Source organism: Monodelphis domestica, chromosome 1, assembly GCF_027887165.1.
Source record: "Monodelphis domestica isolate mMonDom1 chromosome 1, mMonDom1.pri, whole genome shotgun sequence".
In the NCBI taxonomy this organism is placed as follows: Eukaryota; Metazoa; Chordata; class Mammalia; order Didelphimorphia; family Didelphidae; genus Monodelphis; species Monodelphis domestica.
In genome coordinates, this window is record NC_077227.1 from 45,910,610 (window position 1) to 45,929,275 (window position 18,666).

Here is an 18,666-nt window from a genome sequence, read left to right on the forward strand (position 1 = left end):
CACATGAAGGCGAAAACAAGTAGATCAGTTTGGTTAAAATGAAGAGCTTGTATAGCACTGTAGCAAGAGGTAAAACTAGGAAGATATATTGTCCCAAACTATGGAGAGGTCCAAACACTAGCCTGAGAAGCCTGGAACCCATTTATAGAAAAAATTATAAAGCACTTAGGCTGAAGACTAAAAGTGGAATTTGGATTGGGGGGGGGGGGGAATCAACGTGGAAGGAAATTATTTAGTCTACGGGTTCAAGGTAATAGAACGTTAAGGGGAAAGTGACCCAGGGAGAGCCAAACATCTCTAGTTCTACTTCATGTCTCCAGTGATGCTACTTTAAGCTCAAGGGTGAGTTGCTTGCTAGGAGCATGAGGAAAGAAACCTTAGGAGAATTTCTCATTAAGGAGGAATTCAGGGGGGAGAAGAATGGATTTGACCTGAGAGATGCTCTGCTATAGTGGTTATGTGGTGGCTAACTAATTTTTAAAGTCAGAAATAACCTGCAATCAGAGGAAGTCTCCCCAAAGACTCACAAATATTCCTCTGGGTAAGGAGCCCCAGTAAGCAGAAGACAGCCCTTCTCTGAGGAGCCAATGCTCAGACGCAGATAACAGCAACCATTCTGCAAAGAAGCAAATGACAGTTTGGGAAAGTGTGGGAGCAGAGAGACACATCAGTTTGCTGCCATGAAGAGAACAGTCATAAGTAAATTTCCTGATATGGGAGGGATATTACAAGTGGGGGGGGAGAAAATTGGAATCTAAGGGTGTACTTAAGATTGCCTCTTAGATAGTTGGGGAATAGCTCAAAAATTGGGGTATATTGATGTAATAAAACTCTATTAGAAATTAAAGGGAATGGTTTCAGAGAATCTGGGATATTATGAAATGATACAGAGTGAAACGAGTGGAACCAAGAGAACAATTAATTCAAGGTAGGAACATTGTCAAGAAAAACCACTTTGAAAAACTTAAGAACTTTAATCAATACACTGACCAACTCTATGTTGGAAAAGATCTATGATGACATGGGTTATCTAGAGAAAAAGTGATAGAAATAAGTCACAAAAAGAGGCAAAAAATTTTAGACATGGACACTGTGAAGTTCATTTTGTTTGACTTGCTTATTTATTACAAAGGGTTTTTTTCTCTCAGTTTTTAATGGACAGAGTTGACTATGGTATGGGAAAATGAGCAACACTGATACTAAAAACAAGATGGAAGTTCAGAAAAAGGCACATCCAGAATAGTTTTGAATATCACATGCAACTTTTGTTTCTTAAAAAGTAAGCAATATAAAATGGAGATTTATGGTTTCATATAGAATATTTTTATGTTCTGCTGTATACATGAAAATTCTCCTATTTTGGGCATTGAGAACTGTTAAAATGGAAAGGGGGAAAATGCAACATATTGAAAGCAAATAAATGAGTCAATTCCTTAATGTTTTGAAACAAACACTTCTCTTTCTGGGTACCTGATATGTGATATGTAATACATATCTGACATATAGATGAAGTAAGATTCAAGCATGCATTCACAAATTAAACATCAGTAATACTTAATTTCTTTCTTTTTCGAGATAAAAAAAAATAATAATAGAACTCTGATATTTTCTTCTCATTCCTGAGTAGAGAGCCTTGCATGTCCCTAATGGTAACCATATCTAACTTTGGAGACTGCTGGTTAGACCAAAAATTTATTTGAAATAAATTACGGAGAATAATCCTGGAACATTATACCTAGTATTACCTAGTATAATAAGCCATGGAAGAAAAAAAAAACAGGTTAAAAAATGCTTGTTAACAAATCTCAAATAAGTAAAATCATTCTGAAAGAAGGACGATAAACCAAAAAGCAAAAGAAAATGGAAAAGATCTGCAAATAGTCTTAAACAGACGTACTTTTCACCACAAAAGACTGAGTAATCATCCATTTAAATATCAGCCTCCTGAATATTATTTTTTTAATGCAATATTGGTACTAAAGAAAACAAAAATAGGGAAAGTAGCTGGGCTAGACCAAGTATACTCAGAGGATGTTCATGCTGAAAGTGACATAACTTTGAGAACATTGACAGATCAATTCTTGAAGTATCTGAAAAAAAGAGAAGATACCAAAAGCAAAGAGAAAAGCTCAGATCTCATTATTAGCCAAGAAAAGTGGCCCAGAGGACATCAATTATTCCTCAACCATATGCCTTCTTCCATTTATATAAAAAATGTATGAGAATAATCTACATATGCCTCAAGGGCATCCTTGATGAGAGTATTCAGAGAACAGGAAGGCTTTCACAAACAATATTCCACAGTAAACCATTTCTTTACCATTGCACAATTGACAGAAAAAAATATAAAACATGCAATAACCCACCATGCTTATTGTTAGTGAACTATAAAAAATTTTTATTTGGTAGAGCAAAATGCTATGATAAAAAGCAGGTTTCCAACAAGTTGCCAAATGTGTCAAAATGGTACTGAGTTTCATGAAAAGCTATTTTTTTTAGTAATTTTGTTTAACAACTCTGGTCATTAATATAAAAGAAAGCATAATTAGGAGCAATTTTTGTTTACTAAAGGCACTGATCACACTCATGGGGGAGGTCCAGAGCAAAGTACTAGTCAAGGAAAAATTTCCTACAGGGTAGTAAGGCCCTCCATATACTACAGCTTGTGGATACTGTTAAAACTAATTGCAACAAAACACAGAATGTTGCAGAGGATCCTGATTGGAGGCATTTTCAGAGAGGAACTATAAAAGGCCTCTTGCAGAAAGTGGGATTTAAGCTGAGACTCGAAGCCAAGAGTTAGAGATAAGGAGAGAGAGCAATGAAATCTTTCAGGCATCACAGTTAGGAGAAGAAAAAGGAAGACATAATCCTCCCACCAAAAAGAGGATTTGGAGATTAAATGGCTGGTACTCCATTCCTAACCAAGATGACAGCTTGGTAAGAAGGAATTGCAAACACAGGTTTTGCTAAGTTGCAAAAAGTTTTCATTTGACGCCTTATTATATATTATATAACTAGTGTTATAATGAAGGAGAGAATAATGTTTTGGTGTCATAGTTCCCTTTGGCAGTGTCTGGTGAAGCCTATAAAGCCCTTCTCAGATTGATATTTTTAAATGCATAAAATCAAACATATACAATGCCAAAAGAAACTGATTATATTGAAATATAATTATCATAATATTTTTAAAACAATCTCATAGCCTTCATATTTAAAAAATCCCTTTGGATTCCAAAAATCTTATTAACCTGAACATCACAATTTGTCACATGTGAAATGAATGGAATTATTTTTTATTTTTCACCAGCCCTGGGATTCCAGGAGTATAGGGAACACCCAGAAAGGAATCTATCCATTTGGGTTAGCACTTTGTAGTCTTACAGAATTGCTATGGGTGCTGATGAATTAACTGACCCAACCAGTAGGAGTCAGAGACAAGACTTGAATCTATGTTTTCCTGATTTTGAGCCCCACTTTCTATCCACTATAATATATGCCTCATTCATAAAGAACACAAATTAGATGGCTGGTGAAGAGTCAACCTCTTTCGGAATGTCCCATTTCTGGATTTGGATCTTCTGTTCTTGTTTTTGTTTCTTACTGTCCTATTTACAAGATCATTTCTAAGGAATAGGTGCCCTGTCCAGTTCCACCTGGTCCTGCCCACAGGGTGTGGCTTAAGGTGTGGAGCAGTAGGGAGACTTCTAAGGCACTAGCTGTGGGATCTGGCAAAGCATGGCAGAGACCACATCAATGAGGATGGCATCCCCTATAATAATAATTCACATATTAATAGCACTTTAATATTTCTAAAAAGTACTTTATAGACATCATCTCATTTGATTTTCACAACCCCATAAAAGAGGTAGTATTTTTCCCATTTTGCAGATGAGAACATTGAGCATTATAGAGGCCACATTGAGAGTTCAAAGGTCCACACAACCAGAAGTGTCTGAGCAGATATTCTTTACTCTGTGTCGAATGCTCTATCCACCATATCTTGCTGCCTCAAAATCCTAATTTCATGGAATATTAACTATTTTGGATGAGGCATACCTTTTTACCTAATGGACATTGTATAAAAGGGAGACAGGGCAGTAATAGTCTAGGCTTGGCATGTTGTTTCTATCACCCACATCCTTTGACAAAGAGATTCTTTTACTCGATACATACCCTCCAAGAAGGTTACTAACAAAAAGAAAGGTTCCATATAAACCAAAATATTTTTAGAAGCATTTTTATAGTAGCAAAGAGCTGGCAGGAGAGAAGAAGTGAGTGATCGACCAAGTTGTGGAACCTAAACATAATGGAATATCACCGTGCTGTAAGAAATAGCAGATATCACATTTGGACATGATCAGTCTGGGAATTTGGTTTATTTGACTATGCAAATTTGCTACAAAGTGTTATTTTTTCTTTTATTAAGGAAGGGGAGTTCAGGAGAGAGAAAAGCTGTTTCATAATTAAAAAATTAACAAAATATAGTTTTCAAAAGAAAGTGCGTATGAATAAAGCATGAGAAAATTTATATGAACTGATACAGAATGAAGAAAGCAATATGCATAATGGTCTACAATGTAAATGGAAGAATCAAGGGCAAAATGACCAAACTTGAATGTTGTAAAATTTTAATGACTGAGGATGGCCCCAAAGAAAAGAGAGGAGGAGGCACAGACCTACCTCTCCACTTCTCTGCAGAGACATGGATCAACTAGTATAGAACAATGCCTATATTGTCAGACTTTTTCAATATTTGGGTTAGTTTTGCTGGGTTTTCTTTTCCCTCTTTTTTATTCTTTGTTAAAATTTCATATTGTGTTCATTGGAAAAGGGATAATAAGGGTATGTTGGTCGATGATGGGGCTAAAGATATCAATAAACATGAAAAAGAATTTCTTTCTCATTTTAATAGCAAGATCTCTAGTAAGTGTCTGAGGCTAGTTCTGAACTCATCTTCTTGACTTCAGTTTATCCACTGCACTCCCTAGCTCCCTCTTTTTTCTCCCATATATATATATATATATAATATATATATATATTTATATATGCTATATATCTTTTTCTCATATATACATGGATATACACATATGTATATAAAATAATTATGCCCTGAAAAATGCAAATAATGAATCCCCTGAAGTGGTCACATGTATTTAAATTGAGGCTCTTTGAAGTTATAATGATGTAAAATATGATAACTGTCCTGTCCAACAGAAAAAAGCTACATAAATTTGAATAATGTGACTACATCAGAGGATTCTTTATTTTGCCAACAAGGACCTAGTTGTAAATATTCATTCTTTCTCCATCATTAACTGGTATTTCTACATATACATATGTTAGAAAAGATGTAAAAATCATTGATCATTCTTTTCTACACTAAATACCTCTAAAGATGAGTTCAATTTGCAAATCCAGCCACCGTTTACAAGACCTAGAGCTACCTAGAACCATCCTTTAGTTTTGTATTTTCCCAAAAACAGATTTGTCCTTTTTTCCTGATTATTATAGGCTAGATGGCTCTGTCAGGTGCGGCTGTTTTTTAAGAGTTGCTAGTTAAAATGTATCATTGGTGGTTTCCATCAGAGACCTTACAGCATTTCTTCTTCTAACCCTCTGACTAAATAGCAGGTGCTTGGGTTTCATACTGTCATCCATTATTCATACTTGACCGACAAGTCAGGAAGATTTATGTTGCAATACATATCACTTATGTTTGAAGGCTGGCTGTATTCTAGTTCTAGTCACATCTTGTTGTATAACACTGCCTTGAAAGCTAGGGAATCACTAACGTACTGAAGCTATTCACCCTGGATAGAATACTGAATCACTAAATTGTGGATGAAGGATGTAGGTGACAATTCTTGCCCACTAGAGAGTCTGGATAGGCACAGGGCAAAACTAATATTCTTAGGGTAACAATATTCAATATACTTTGAAAAAGTGGAATAAAGTATACGGGTTTTCTTTGTAATCTACCTCCACTCTTCCATCATACAAGAGCAATTGGTCCAACACTTACCCTGACCAATTTTTTAATCTGATAGTTTAGCACCATCCCTTAACTCTGACTTCTGATCGATACTACCCTGTATCCCTAAAGAATCATTGCTGAATATATAATCTAAGAGTCTTAATGAATCAATGATCAAATATATGGTCAAAGTTTTCAAAAGAAGGCATGTAAACTACCAATAGTAATATGGAAACTTGCTCAAAATGATTACTAATAAAAGAATTTTTAAAAAATTTCTGCTCATAAAGTTGATGAAACTAATATAACAGCAAATTGGCTAATGAAGCTAAGTCCTAGGAAAACACACAGTTTGAGTTTGCTCCTAGAACTGCTCGATAAAGAGGAAATGAAGGGCCCTGTCCTGACTCAGAGAATGTGGAGGTATTCTGTGATTTTTTCTGTTGCTTACTGCATGGCAAAGTAAACTCTGTTTTTAATAAACTGCTAAATTGAAACAGGGTAATTTAAAAAGGAACCAGGAGAAAAATATTCCTTTATCATCCAATGTATACAGTTAAGCAAATATAAACCATATAAGAAAAATCATTTTCATGTGCCTAAGCAAAGCACTTTGAATGTATTTTCTCTTTGGGCTCTCACAAACACTCCATTTTTCATTTTAAGAAAATGAAGTTCTAAAAGGAAAGGTGACTTACCCAGGATCATCTGGCTAAATTATTATCCAAGGATTTGAAAGTAGGTCATCTCAACTCCAAATTGAACAAGTCATGGTGCTTCTCACTTATAGAAAGAAAGTGACTTTCAAGAAGATCAGAAAGGACTACCACTAAGAAAGTGGATGGTGTTTCTGATGGAAAGGGGAATGGCAAGGTAGAGAAGTCTTGCTAATTTAGGGAGCATTACACTAAAAGGACTAAAAGAATAGAAAGGAGAAAACATTTCTCCCCTTTACAGAGATGAGAGTATCAAAAAGTGTGAGACATTACAAATAGTTGCCAATTTTTTTCAAAGTACTAATTGATTTTGCCAAAATTTCTCTTAGTTTCCTAATTTGTTTTCCCTTTAAACAAAATGTCTATATGGGTTGGCCACCTGAGAGGGAGGAATGGGAGAGACAAAGGAGGAGATCTTAGTGATTAAAAAAAAAGATATCAGTAAAATTCTGTTTTGTTTTGTTTTTTTTTTAAGTAAAAACAGTTCTCAGCAGCTCCTTTCCTCCTATTATGGCCCCTCCTCCATCCCCAATAGCAAATATCAATGTCAGCAGTTGTGGGATGAGAAGACAAGAAGCCAAAGAGAATGATCAGCTTAAAAAGAAGGTAGCAAAATTGTCGGCTAAATCAGCCCTTGCAAAGTTGAAATTATGCCCAAAAAGATGGCAGAGAAGGATAATAACGTGATAAAGATAAACCTGAAGATAATAATGTTTAAAAAAAAAGGAAAACAAGAAACAACTGAGAAGAGATCAAAAATAATTTCTCTGTGGAAAATGGGAAAATGAAAAATAAGGAGACCTCAGTCTCTGATTCAGCAAGAAAGAAAAAAGATCTTAACTTACACCAATTATTTTTAACAGTTGTACCTGTTACCTCCTTTCTTGTAAAATCTTGAGTATTTTTTATGAACTACTTTAAAAATGCAATCTTTTTAGTGGCTCTAGAAATATGTTTAAGCAAGAGGGAATTTCTAGAATGCCTCTAAAAAGCATTTAGCCTTTTTTAGAAGGTAAAACCATATACTGATTGGTTATTTATTTTTCTATATAGCAAGAAATTAATGGAATGTTAAAGGGATTATTGGTTGTTTGTGGATAAATTCAACATTTCATAGACCGTTTTTATATTACATTAAGTCAAATAACAAAAATTCTAATTTAGAGTCATGATCATTAATTTTAAAGATCTTAATATTTTAACAACCTATCTTATGTATACATCTTGTTTTCTGTAGAATTGTTTCATAAATAAAACTGCTTCTTGGCACTGGATCTCCCATTCCGAATGGTATGCTATCTATAAAATTGTCCTCTTTGGTAATAGTGGTACAATTTTTTAAAACCCTTACCTTATCCTAGAATTAATACTATGTATTGGTGCCAAGGGCTAGGCAATGGGGGCTAAGTGACTTGTTCAGGGTCACATATCTAGGAAGTATCTAAGGCCAAATTTGAACCTAGGACCTCTCATCTCTGAGCCTGGCTCTTAATATACTGAGCCATCTAACTGCCACCGGGATTTTACTTCGACCATATCTTTTACAAACATCTTTTTTTTTTCATTCTCATTATTAACATCCTAGGTCAGGACTTCACTTCTTGTTCACCTGGGCTGTTACAAAGGCCAAAATAGTCTTCCTCCCTCTATTACTTTTTCAACATGTCCTTCACATTGCTGTTCATGAAGCCTTCCCAATGTACCACTCTAATCATGCCACTACTCTTCTCAAAAACCTTCAGTAGCTCCCTTTTGCCTCTTTTAAGGCACTTATCCTAAAACAAACAAAAAAAAACTAAATAAATAAAGTGCTTTTCCTGGCATTCAAGGGCAGCCTCAATCTGGCTCTAACCCACCTTTCATGCTTTGACAATACTTTCCTTTAGTCTGCCTTCTGCCAAAATGGATTGCTCACCATTCATTTTGAGAATGTAACAAACATTTGGCACAGATTTACTAGGTGCAAGGAGTTGTACTGGTCACTGATGATATAAAGGCATAAATGAAATGATCTCTTCTCCTCAGGTTTATTTTTTTTTTTTGAGGGGAGAGGATACGTGTATACAGTTATATGTATACAGGTAAGTAAATACATGGAATTTGAGGAATATTTATCAAATGGAAGATTCGGAAGGGGTTTTAATTGAGGTATATTACTTAATCAGATTTTTTAACTTCTTTTGTATTCAAAGATATTTTATTTTCCCAATTACATGTAATAACAATTTTCAACATGTTTTCCAAAATGATAATATCCAAATGGTCTCCCTCCCTCTCTTCCCTCCTTCCTCTCAGAGATCATAAGCAATTTGATCTGGGTTATATATGCATTATCATGCAAAACATACTTCCATATTAGTCATTGTTGTAAGAGAATACTTCTATAAAACTCAAGCCCCCAAATAAAACCATAAATAAATTAATGTGAAAAATAGTATGCTTTGATCTGTATCCAATTCCAACAGTTCTTTCTCTGGAGATAGATAGCATTCTTTGTCATACATCCTTCAAAATTGTCCTGGATCGTAGTATTGCTGAGAGTAGCTGTATCTTTCACAGTTGATCATTATATAATATTGCTGTTACTGTGTACAATAGGCTCCTGGTTCTACTAATTTTGCTCCGCATCAATTAATGTAGATCTTTCCAGCTTTTTCTGTAATCATCCTGCTTATCATCTCTTATAGCACAATAGTATTCCATCACCAACATATACTACCTTTGCTCAGCCATTTCCCAATTGGTGATTATTCCCTCAATTTCCAATTCTTTGCCACCACAAAAAGAGTTGCTGTAAATATTTTTGTAGAGGCAGGTTCTTTTTGTTATACAGACCCATAAGTGGTTACAGGACCAAAGGGTTTTTTAGCCCTCTGGGCATGGCTCAAGATTGTCCTCCAGAATGGTTGGATCCAGATACAACTCTACCAAGAATGCATTAGTGTTCCATTTTTGCCACATCTCCAACATTTATCACTTTCCTTTACTATCAGATTGTCCAATCTGATAGGTGTGAGGTGGCACCTCAGAATGTTTTAAATTGCTAAACTTACTCAAAGGAATATGAGGGTCCTAGCAGGCAAAAATGACAAGGAAGTGAATTCTAGGCATGAAGAATGACCTATGTAAATATCCAAGGGAGGGAGATGTAAGTTGGGGTTTAGAATATAGCTAATAATCTAATATGACTGGAATGTAGAAGTTGTGAAAAGATATAATAGGAAATAAGGTTGGAGAAGTAGGTTAAAGTCAGATCACGAAAGGCCTAAAATACTCAGCTGATGAGGTATTTTGTTTTTGTTTTTTAATCCTAGGCATAGTAAGGAACTCCTGATAATTTTCAAGATAAGCATTGACAGGGTCAGATTGCAGTTACCATAAGAAGACTATTTTGGCAGTTGTGAGGAAGGTGTGATTGGCAATGGCAGAGATTAGAACCAATTAGGAGGTTATTGCAAGAGTTCAGGAGAGACATGATGATGTAATGAATTAATGATGGTTGTGTACATGGAAAGAAGAGATAAATGAGAGATACTGTGAGGGGATAATTAACAAGACAACTGACTGGATATGGAAATGAGGGGGAGCAAAGAATTAAAGATGGCTCTGAGTTCAAGATACTTATGAGACACTTAAATGAAGTTGATGGCTGGTGATTTGGGACTAGAGTTCAGGAAAGATCAGGGTTAGATATATGACTGGGAGACATACAGAGAGATTATAATTGAATCTGAGAGAACAGATTAAATCACACAGAGCATTTTTAGAGGGAAATTAAATGGGTTCAGGCTAGAGTTAGAGATAAGCAAGGAAGAAATAAAGTGGAATAACAGAAGATTATGATCAGAAAAGGGAATTTCAAAATCAAAATCATGAAGGAAGAGTGATTTAAGATCTGAATTGTGTCCATAACAAAAATAAGAATGAAAATGTAAATCATTATAGTTGAGGATAAAATTGAATAGAGTATTTGGGGATATCTAAATATGTATTTGGAATTATTTGCTTATGAGGGCAGGGATGGGAATAGGAATAAAGACAGGTACTAAATTCCTTGAGTAGGAACAAGGAGTAATGCCAGCAGAAGTGATGATCTGGATTTAGCTGGGGGAGTAAGGAGCATGACTGAACCAACTAGCTTATGAGGGCATGGCTAGGGATGCGGTATTGTTAAAAGAGACAGGTTTCTTTTGATTACAAGAAGATGGGGAAAATTGAGTAGGAATTATCTAGAATGAATAGGAATTTTAAAATGTGGCGGGGCTAGGGGTAATAAGAAACCTCAATCCATTAAGTGTACTACAATCTACATAATTAAATTATAAGGTATGAGCCTTTGACTGAAAGCAGCATGGTCATGTGCTCTGGTTTTGCTAATCAACAAATACCTTGCTGGGATGACACAATAACAACAATAATTATTTCCTGTAAAGCACCATGACTGGGAAAGTTATATCAAAGACTGATTGTTGAAAATCAAGAGAATAGACCCTAGTTAGACTATAAAGCTGCAGAACCAGTATAGTAGACTTTCTCATGACAATTTCCCTTTGGGATTTTTTCCCAGCATCTTCTCTCCCTTGGATTTCCAGAACATAGGGAGGGGAGGGAAAGATATTTTTCTCTTCCTCTTCTTCCACATAGCAGCAATAATAGCAATAAACACATAGAAGTGGGAACATTGTCTAGGCAAGCCTGAGTTATCTCTTATCTTTCTTTTTCCAGTCACAGGTTAGTCACCAGCAATCTGGAGAGATGGGCAATTCCAGAATCCACAGCTACCTCATGAGTCCAGATTTTCTGAGCTCAAGATTTAGACATTGCCAGCTAGTGAGAAGTGAACTTCTTGGAAAAGAGAAGGACTGCCAGGATCATCCTGCACTGAAAGATTAAAGGAAAGGCAAGACATTTTGGCCAATCACATTTGTTTGATCAATACACGTCTGAGATGAATATTCAATATCCATTCAACATCCCCATTAAGAAGCACTTTACCCTTTCTTGAAACATGAGTTTATGTGTTGACTTTGTTAGTTCAAAACTGCAACTTAGTTTTGGGACAACCTGTAGAAGCAAAAAGCAGCAAGGTATCAGATTCAAATGGCGAGGCAGGGAAGCGATGTGTTTCTAAAGTGTATAAGATTAGAGGGGGCATATTGTCTTAGATTTTTAAAGTATGGTATTTTTATTTTGCTAGACAGTTTTCCAGTTATGTTCATCTCATTCAGGCAGCACTCAGAAATGTGCAGGTGGCCTGCCCCATTTGACATCTCTGATCTACAGTATAGAGCACACCCAGAGAACCTTAGGATGGGTTGAACCCCGATCACAGAGACTACTGGATTTCAGATAAAGAACTTTGGATTTTATCTTGTGGACAATGGGGAGCCATATAAAGTTGTAGTCATGAAGTATATTAATTTGTTCCTGTTAAAAACACATCTATTGTATTCAGCCCACACTTCCACTGTTAAAAATTTGGAATCCCAGTTCTCACACAGTATATTTACTTTCCCTACAAAGCAACTCATATCTATTCCTTGTCCTTACTAATCCCCTTTGCCAACACACTAGTCGAAATTTTCATTAATTTTCACTTTTACTTTGGAGTGATTTAAAATTTGTGACATGGGACCCTCAAATAGAAGAGACTACAATTGCTTCTCCGAGTAAGGCAAGAACCACTTTAAACATTTGGTTATAGGAACACAAAAGCTGAAGACAGCACAGAGCAAGGATGTTTACATAGCACCTAGAAATACCACTGTTGTATACAAAGCAAATATAAAGACCATTTTCAGGTTTATCATGGTTTCTTATGGCCTGGGTTAGTTTTTTCTTTAGAGCTGTGCTCTACTTTTCCAAAGACTGAAAGAAGAAATTGCTATATTTATGGTTTACATTTTATAGTAAAAGGTAAGTGTTAGAAAGGGCTCTCTGAATACAACTGTTATAAGAATAGTTAACATTTAATATTAAGTTATAATAATAATAAATAATAGCTCCATTACATGCCAGGTTCTGTGCCAAGCACTTTACAAATAACCTCCTTTGATTTTCACCACAAGTCTGGGAGGTAGGTGCTGTTATTATATTCATTTTATATTTTAGGAAACTGAGACAAACAGCTTGATTGACTTGTATAGGTGTCACAGAGCTAGTAGGTGTCTGAGGCTTTGAGATGGTGGCATCTTCTTCTCTGGCATGAAAGCAGCTATAATCCTAAAATATCTTGAAAGTATCCTGTTTTGGATTAGAAAGATGAAGGGAATCTACTTCTAACAAAAATATCATGAACTAATGAGGTAAAATGGAAATGAAATGGACTTTGAGTAACCTGAATTGAAACAAAGGATTTTCACAGTAGCTTCGCCACTTCTTGTGACCCTGGGTGCTGACCATTTAACTTTTTTTGAACCTTGTTTTCTTATCTATTAACTGGATAGACATTCCCAAAACCTACTTCAAAGGGTTAAATAATTATATATGAGCCCACTATTATTACAATTCTTACTCTTGGAACTTGTTTCCAGAAGGAGTCCAAGTCCCAGGAAACAGCTTCTGTGTGCCCTTATTATATACCCTATCCAGTACTCATTGATTCATCTCTCTGTATCTACCTTCTCATCAGTAAACTCCATTTGAGAAGGGTGGTACATTCCATTTAGACCTCATGCTTCATGTTCATGCTCTTTCCTTTTGAGTTGTTTCTTGTCCTACCTTTGGGCCACAACCCACGCTATCCTCTCACTGACCATGAGCCTCTGGGCAAGAAATAACAATGGAGTAGGAAGAACCAAAGGCTTGAAAATCAGGTCTCCATTGCCACTAATTATGTGATCTCAAGAACTATGTAACCTCTACAGGTCTGTTTGTCCATACCTAATTTACCAATAGAACAGGTTCAATGAGAGCTATCTTTCAGAGGTGCCATGAGAAGTAATTCATGTTCAGATCCTAATTTGAGGCAAACAATTGGTGTTCCAGAAATTCAAATGCCCTTCTTATGTAGCTTAACATAAAGGTAACTACGTGTTTGTTGTAAACAATATTAGAGGACACTTGCTCACATAGAAGTTGGACCTCAATTTCTTAATTTTTAATCTCATAAAATGCAAAAAAAAAAAAAACCTCTATATAAACACCTCATATATTCAAATAGTTTTCTTTGCCAAAGAGAATTATCTTTGAACTGGAAAGAGCTGAATAAAAGCTGGGGGTAGGGTGATAAAAATCTGTGGTTAAGTAAGGATTTATATTCTAATACAAGCCAGTCAACACACATTTTAAGACCTTCTCCATCCTAGGCCCTGTGAATTCAAAGAAAAGCCAAAAGTCCTAGCTCTCAAGGAGCACAGAGTCTAATAGAGAAACAACAAGCAAACAAACAAGTATAACAAGAGAAATGAGAGACAATTAACAGAGGGTAACACTAGTATTAAGTAGGATTAGAAAAGGCTTCTTGTAGAAGGTGAGATTTTAGCTGGGTATATTGAAGAAAGCCAGGAAGTGAAGACAGAAGAGGGAGTAAATTCCAGCCAAGAGAGTCAGACTATTAAAGTGTCTATAGAATGAAAGATGGAGTATCTTGAACAAGGAATCACAAGGACAGTGTGACTGGACTGTAGAATACTTGGGTAAGGAATGGGGTCTAAAGTGTGGAAAGACTGGAAAGGCAGGAAAGTTCAGGTTTTAAAGGGCTTTGAACCCAGAATTTTATATGTAATCCTATGGGGAATTAGTTTGAAATGAAATGGGGAAAGAGAAACCTACTAGCAGGCTTTTGCAATAGTCCAGGTGAGCAGTGATGTGGGTCTGGACCAGGACAGTGACAGAATCAGAGGAAAAGAGACATGTGCAAGAGATGTTACAAAGATAGAATAGACAGGGCTTGACTAAAGTTGGAAGGACCACCATCCTTCTAATCATAATTGTAGGAATGATAGAGAAATACCCTAGATTGTAAGCCTGGGTGATTGAAAGGATGGTGGTATTTTCAACTTTCAAGAAAATTTAGGAAGACAAGAGGTCTTTGGGGTCAATTTGGGACTTGAGTTTAAACTGTCTATGGGATGGCAAATGGGGGTTGGGAGGCCGATTTGAACCCAGGTCCTCCCAATTCTAGGCCAAAAGTTCTATTCATTGTGCTACCTGGCTGTCCTCTTCATATAGTTGGTATAAGAAGTACAATTCTTAGAATTAGTGGTAAGGAAAGTGTGAAGTCTAAGCACTGAGGCAATCAGTGCAGATACAAAGATAGGCATTGGAATATTATGTATGAAGAAGAACATGACCACCAGTTTGACTGGACTATATATATGCATGACAGGAAATAATGATAAATATTACTTATGTAATAGTCTTTAGAGGCTTGCAAAGTGTTTTACATGGCATCTCATTTGATCCTCACTACAACCCTGGTAGGCTGGTACAATTATTATTCCCATTTTATTGATAAGGTCACTGATATAGAAGTGAAATGACTTACCCAGCATCATGGGGCTAGTATTTGAGGCTAGATTTTAACCTGAATCTTCCCAATTCCAAGTCTTGTACTCTATCCATCATATCACCTAGCTGTTCCATGCTTAACAACTAGTAACTGAGCCTCTGGGCAATAAAGGACCACCTAACTATCCTTCATGAATCCAAGTTTTCAGGCATAAAGTAACTACAGCTCATGGGTAGTAAAAGATCAGGCAATTGTGATTGGTGAGACACTAAGTGAAGTTTACTGAAAGATCACTCTGAAGAAGAGGTGCTAAAAGATATCTAGACAACAAATTATGGGGCCAGTGAGCCTAAATTCAATTCCTGAAAAATCTTGATTATGTATTATTAAAGTGATGCTAAATGAACATCTAGAAAAGGAAGCAACAAACAACAAGAGCCAGCATGTTTGTTTGTTTTTTTCAAGAATTGGTCATGATAATTTAATTTACTATTTTTTAAAACATTATTAGACTGTAGATCAAGAAGATGTCATAAGATATAATCTACCTAAATGTTAGTAAAAAAATTTCACAAAGATATTCATACAATACTTTTGGACAAGGTGGAGTGATATGATACAAGATGATTGTATAGGTAGACTCAAAACCAAAAGGCAATCACCAATGGCTAGACTGTGGAACCTTGTGTTTCCCATTTGTGGTCATTTGTTATTCAGAATTTTTATCTGAATTGGTTGAAGGCACAGATTATTTAGCAAATTTACAAATAACTCAAAGCTGAGAAGGAAAGTTCCCATACCAAGTTAGAGTCAACTACAATGTTAGTACATCTTACTAGGGATGTCACAGTATTACACTGAATTTCAACAATTCATAAGCATAATATAGGGGAGGCCTGGATAGATGTTGTTACTGTAAAAATTACCAATAATCTTTTAATTACTAAATCTAGTGACTTTCAATCCTCAAACTTGGTAACCTCTTTGCTGCCTTTAACATTGTTAACCACCTGTGATACTGTTCTCTCTTGATTCTCCTGACAGTTGCTTCTGTAGTCTCTTTTGCTGGATCTTCAATATCATGTCCATTCACTGTTGTGTCCCCCCAAGGTTTTGTCCTGGGTCTTCCCTTCTCATTCTATATTCTCACTTGGTGGTCTCATCAGCTCCCATGAATTCAATTATCATCACTATGAAAATATTCTCTAATCTCTCTCACCAGCTATGGTCATTGTACATATGAAACATATTTAGTCTCTTGTCCACTCTTGTTTATATTTTCACAATCTGATGCATACTTCCTCTTCCACTCATATAAGTATCATCATTCAGGTCTCATCTCTTATCTATACTATTGAAATAGTTTTCTAATTGATCTCCCTCTTATCTGATTCCCATCCCAGTTCATCCTCCACTCAGCTGCCAAAGTGATTTACCTAAAATATGAGTTTGACCATGTGACCCTTCCTCACCTCCTAATTCAATAAATTTTCATAGTTCCCTATTACCTAGATCAAATACAAAGTCCTCTGATAAATAATGCAATAATTTGTTTTGCTTGACTATACATATCTGTAATGGATTTTGTTTTTTCTTGCTTTCTCAGTGGGTGGGGAAGGGGAAGCAGTTAGTAGGGAATTCAGAACAGAAAATAAAACTGAATTAAAAAATTTAAATTAAACATATCAAGCCTTCTGTTTGGCCTTTGAAGCTCTTCACAACCTGCCCCCTCCCTACCTTTCCAATGTTTTTACAATTTACCTTCCTTCACAAAGATATAGCTACAGTGACATTTTTGTGATTCCTTACATGACAGTCTCCTGACTTTTCACTGGCTGCCTCCCCTTCCTGAAATGTTCTTTCCTCACCTCCATCTCTTAGCTTCCTTCAACAGTGTTTAAATCCCACCTACTGCATGAGACCTTTCTAGTTCTTCTTCCTTCCTTTCCTCCCTTCATCTCCTATATTTATGTTTACTTATTTATTTATACATTATCTCCTCCATTAGAATGTGAACTCCTGGAAGGGACACTTCCCACCAACCCCCCTTCTTGAATTCTCTAATTCTTAGCATTGTGCCTGGAACAAAGTAAATTCTTAATCTTTGCTTAGTAAAAAGAGGCATATGTTTTAACAGACTGAAAGTTCCATATAAGTATGCAATAGCAGCCCCCAAAACTAATGCAATTTTAAGCTATATAAGTTTCACAGGGGTAACTAAGTGGCTCAGTGAATTGAGTCAGGCTTAGAGTTGAGAGGACCTGAATTCAAATCTTGCCTCAGATATTTTTTAGATCTGTGACCCTAAGGCAAGGTCACAACCCAATTGCTTAGACCATATGGCTCTTCTGCCTTAGAATCACTACTTATAGTATATATTCTAAAATAGAAGATGAAGGTTTGTTATTGTTTTTTTAATGCATGGTATATAAAGAGTAGGGGGCAGAGAGGGGGCAAAATTCCCTGTATTCTGCCCATGTCTGACTACACTGCAGTAATGTGTTGGGGGGGGGGGTCATATTTCAGAAAGAGTGCCCAGAGTTGAGTGATCAAGATTGTGAAAGGCCTCAAAATCATGCCATTTAAGGATAGATTGGAGAAGACTTCTCTTCAGAAAATAATAGTTCTCCTTAAGTGTGTGAAAAGCTATCATATAAAAAAGGGATTCCATTTTTCTGAATACAGAACTAAGATCAATGAATGGATTGCAGGAGTAGATCTGTTAGCTATTAGCAAAAACTTAACAATTAAGGTTACCCAAAAGTAGGTCTTAAAGCAAAGGCTGGATAACCACTTGTCTGATATAGTAGAAACAAAAATAACTGACTAGATTTCTTCTAGTCTTCTTCTAGTCTAGTCTAGACTAGCTTCTGAGGTCTTTTACAACTAAGAGATTCTGCATTTCTGGTTGCTCCTCAATATACCAATGAGAGGTAGCATTTATGAATTCTATAGTAAAGTTTTAGGCTATTAAATTTTAAAGCAATCTTTCACAGTCTGGAAACTATGTTCTTGTTGAGAAAGGGATATTCTGTAACCATTTTTTAAACTGGTTACAGAATTTCCCTTTCCCAACAAGAACACTTAACCTTTCCCAAGTGAATTCTAGAATATTTTACCAGGTGGTCAGGAAGGGGTTGGTTAACATAGGACTGGAAAGGATCCACATAAGAAAATAAGAAGAATCACCAGCATGTGGATAGCTATATAGATGCAATCCTAATCATACTGAGTGAGAATTTTATGAATGGCCCAAATAGCAATGGTTCCTGGATCTGACTAGCTTTAGTCAGCCACATTTACAAAAGAGTTTTTTGATACTTTATGTCAGAGTCTAGATATAATGTATTCACTATATCATTATGAAACATTGGCTGAAGTACTTTTTGTATGCTATGCCTATAAAAGTGCCAGATTTAACACAAATTCTATCTAAATAAAATTGGACTAATCCATTTCTCTCAAATCTGTTCTAGAGACTGAGGCTAAGTGCTCTGGATCTGCTGGAGTTTATTATTTCT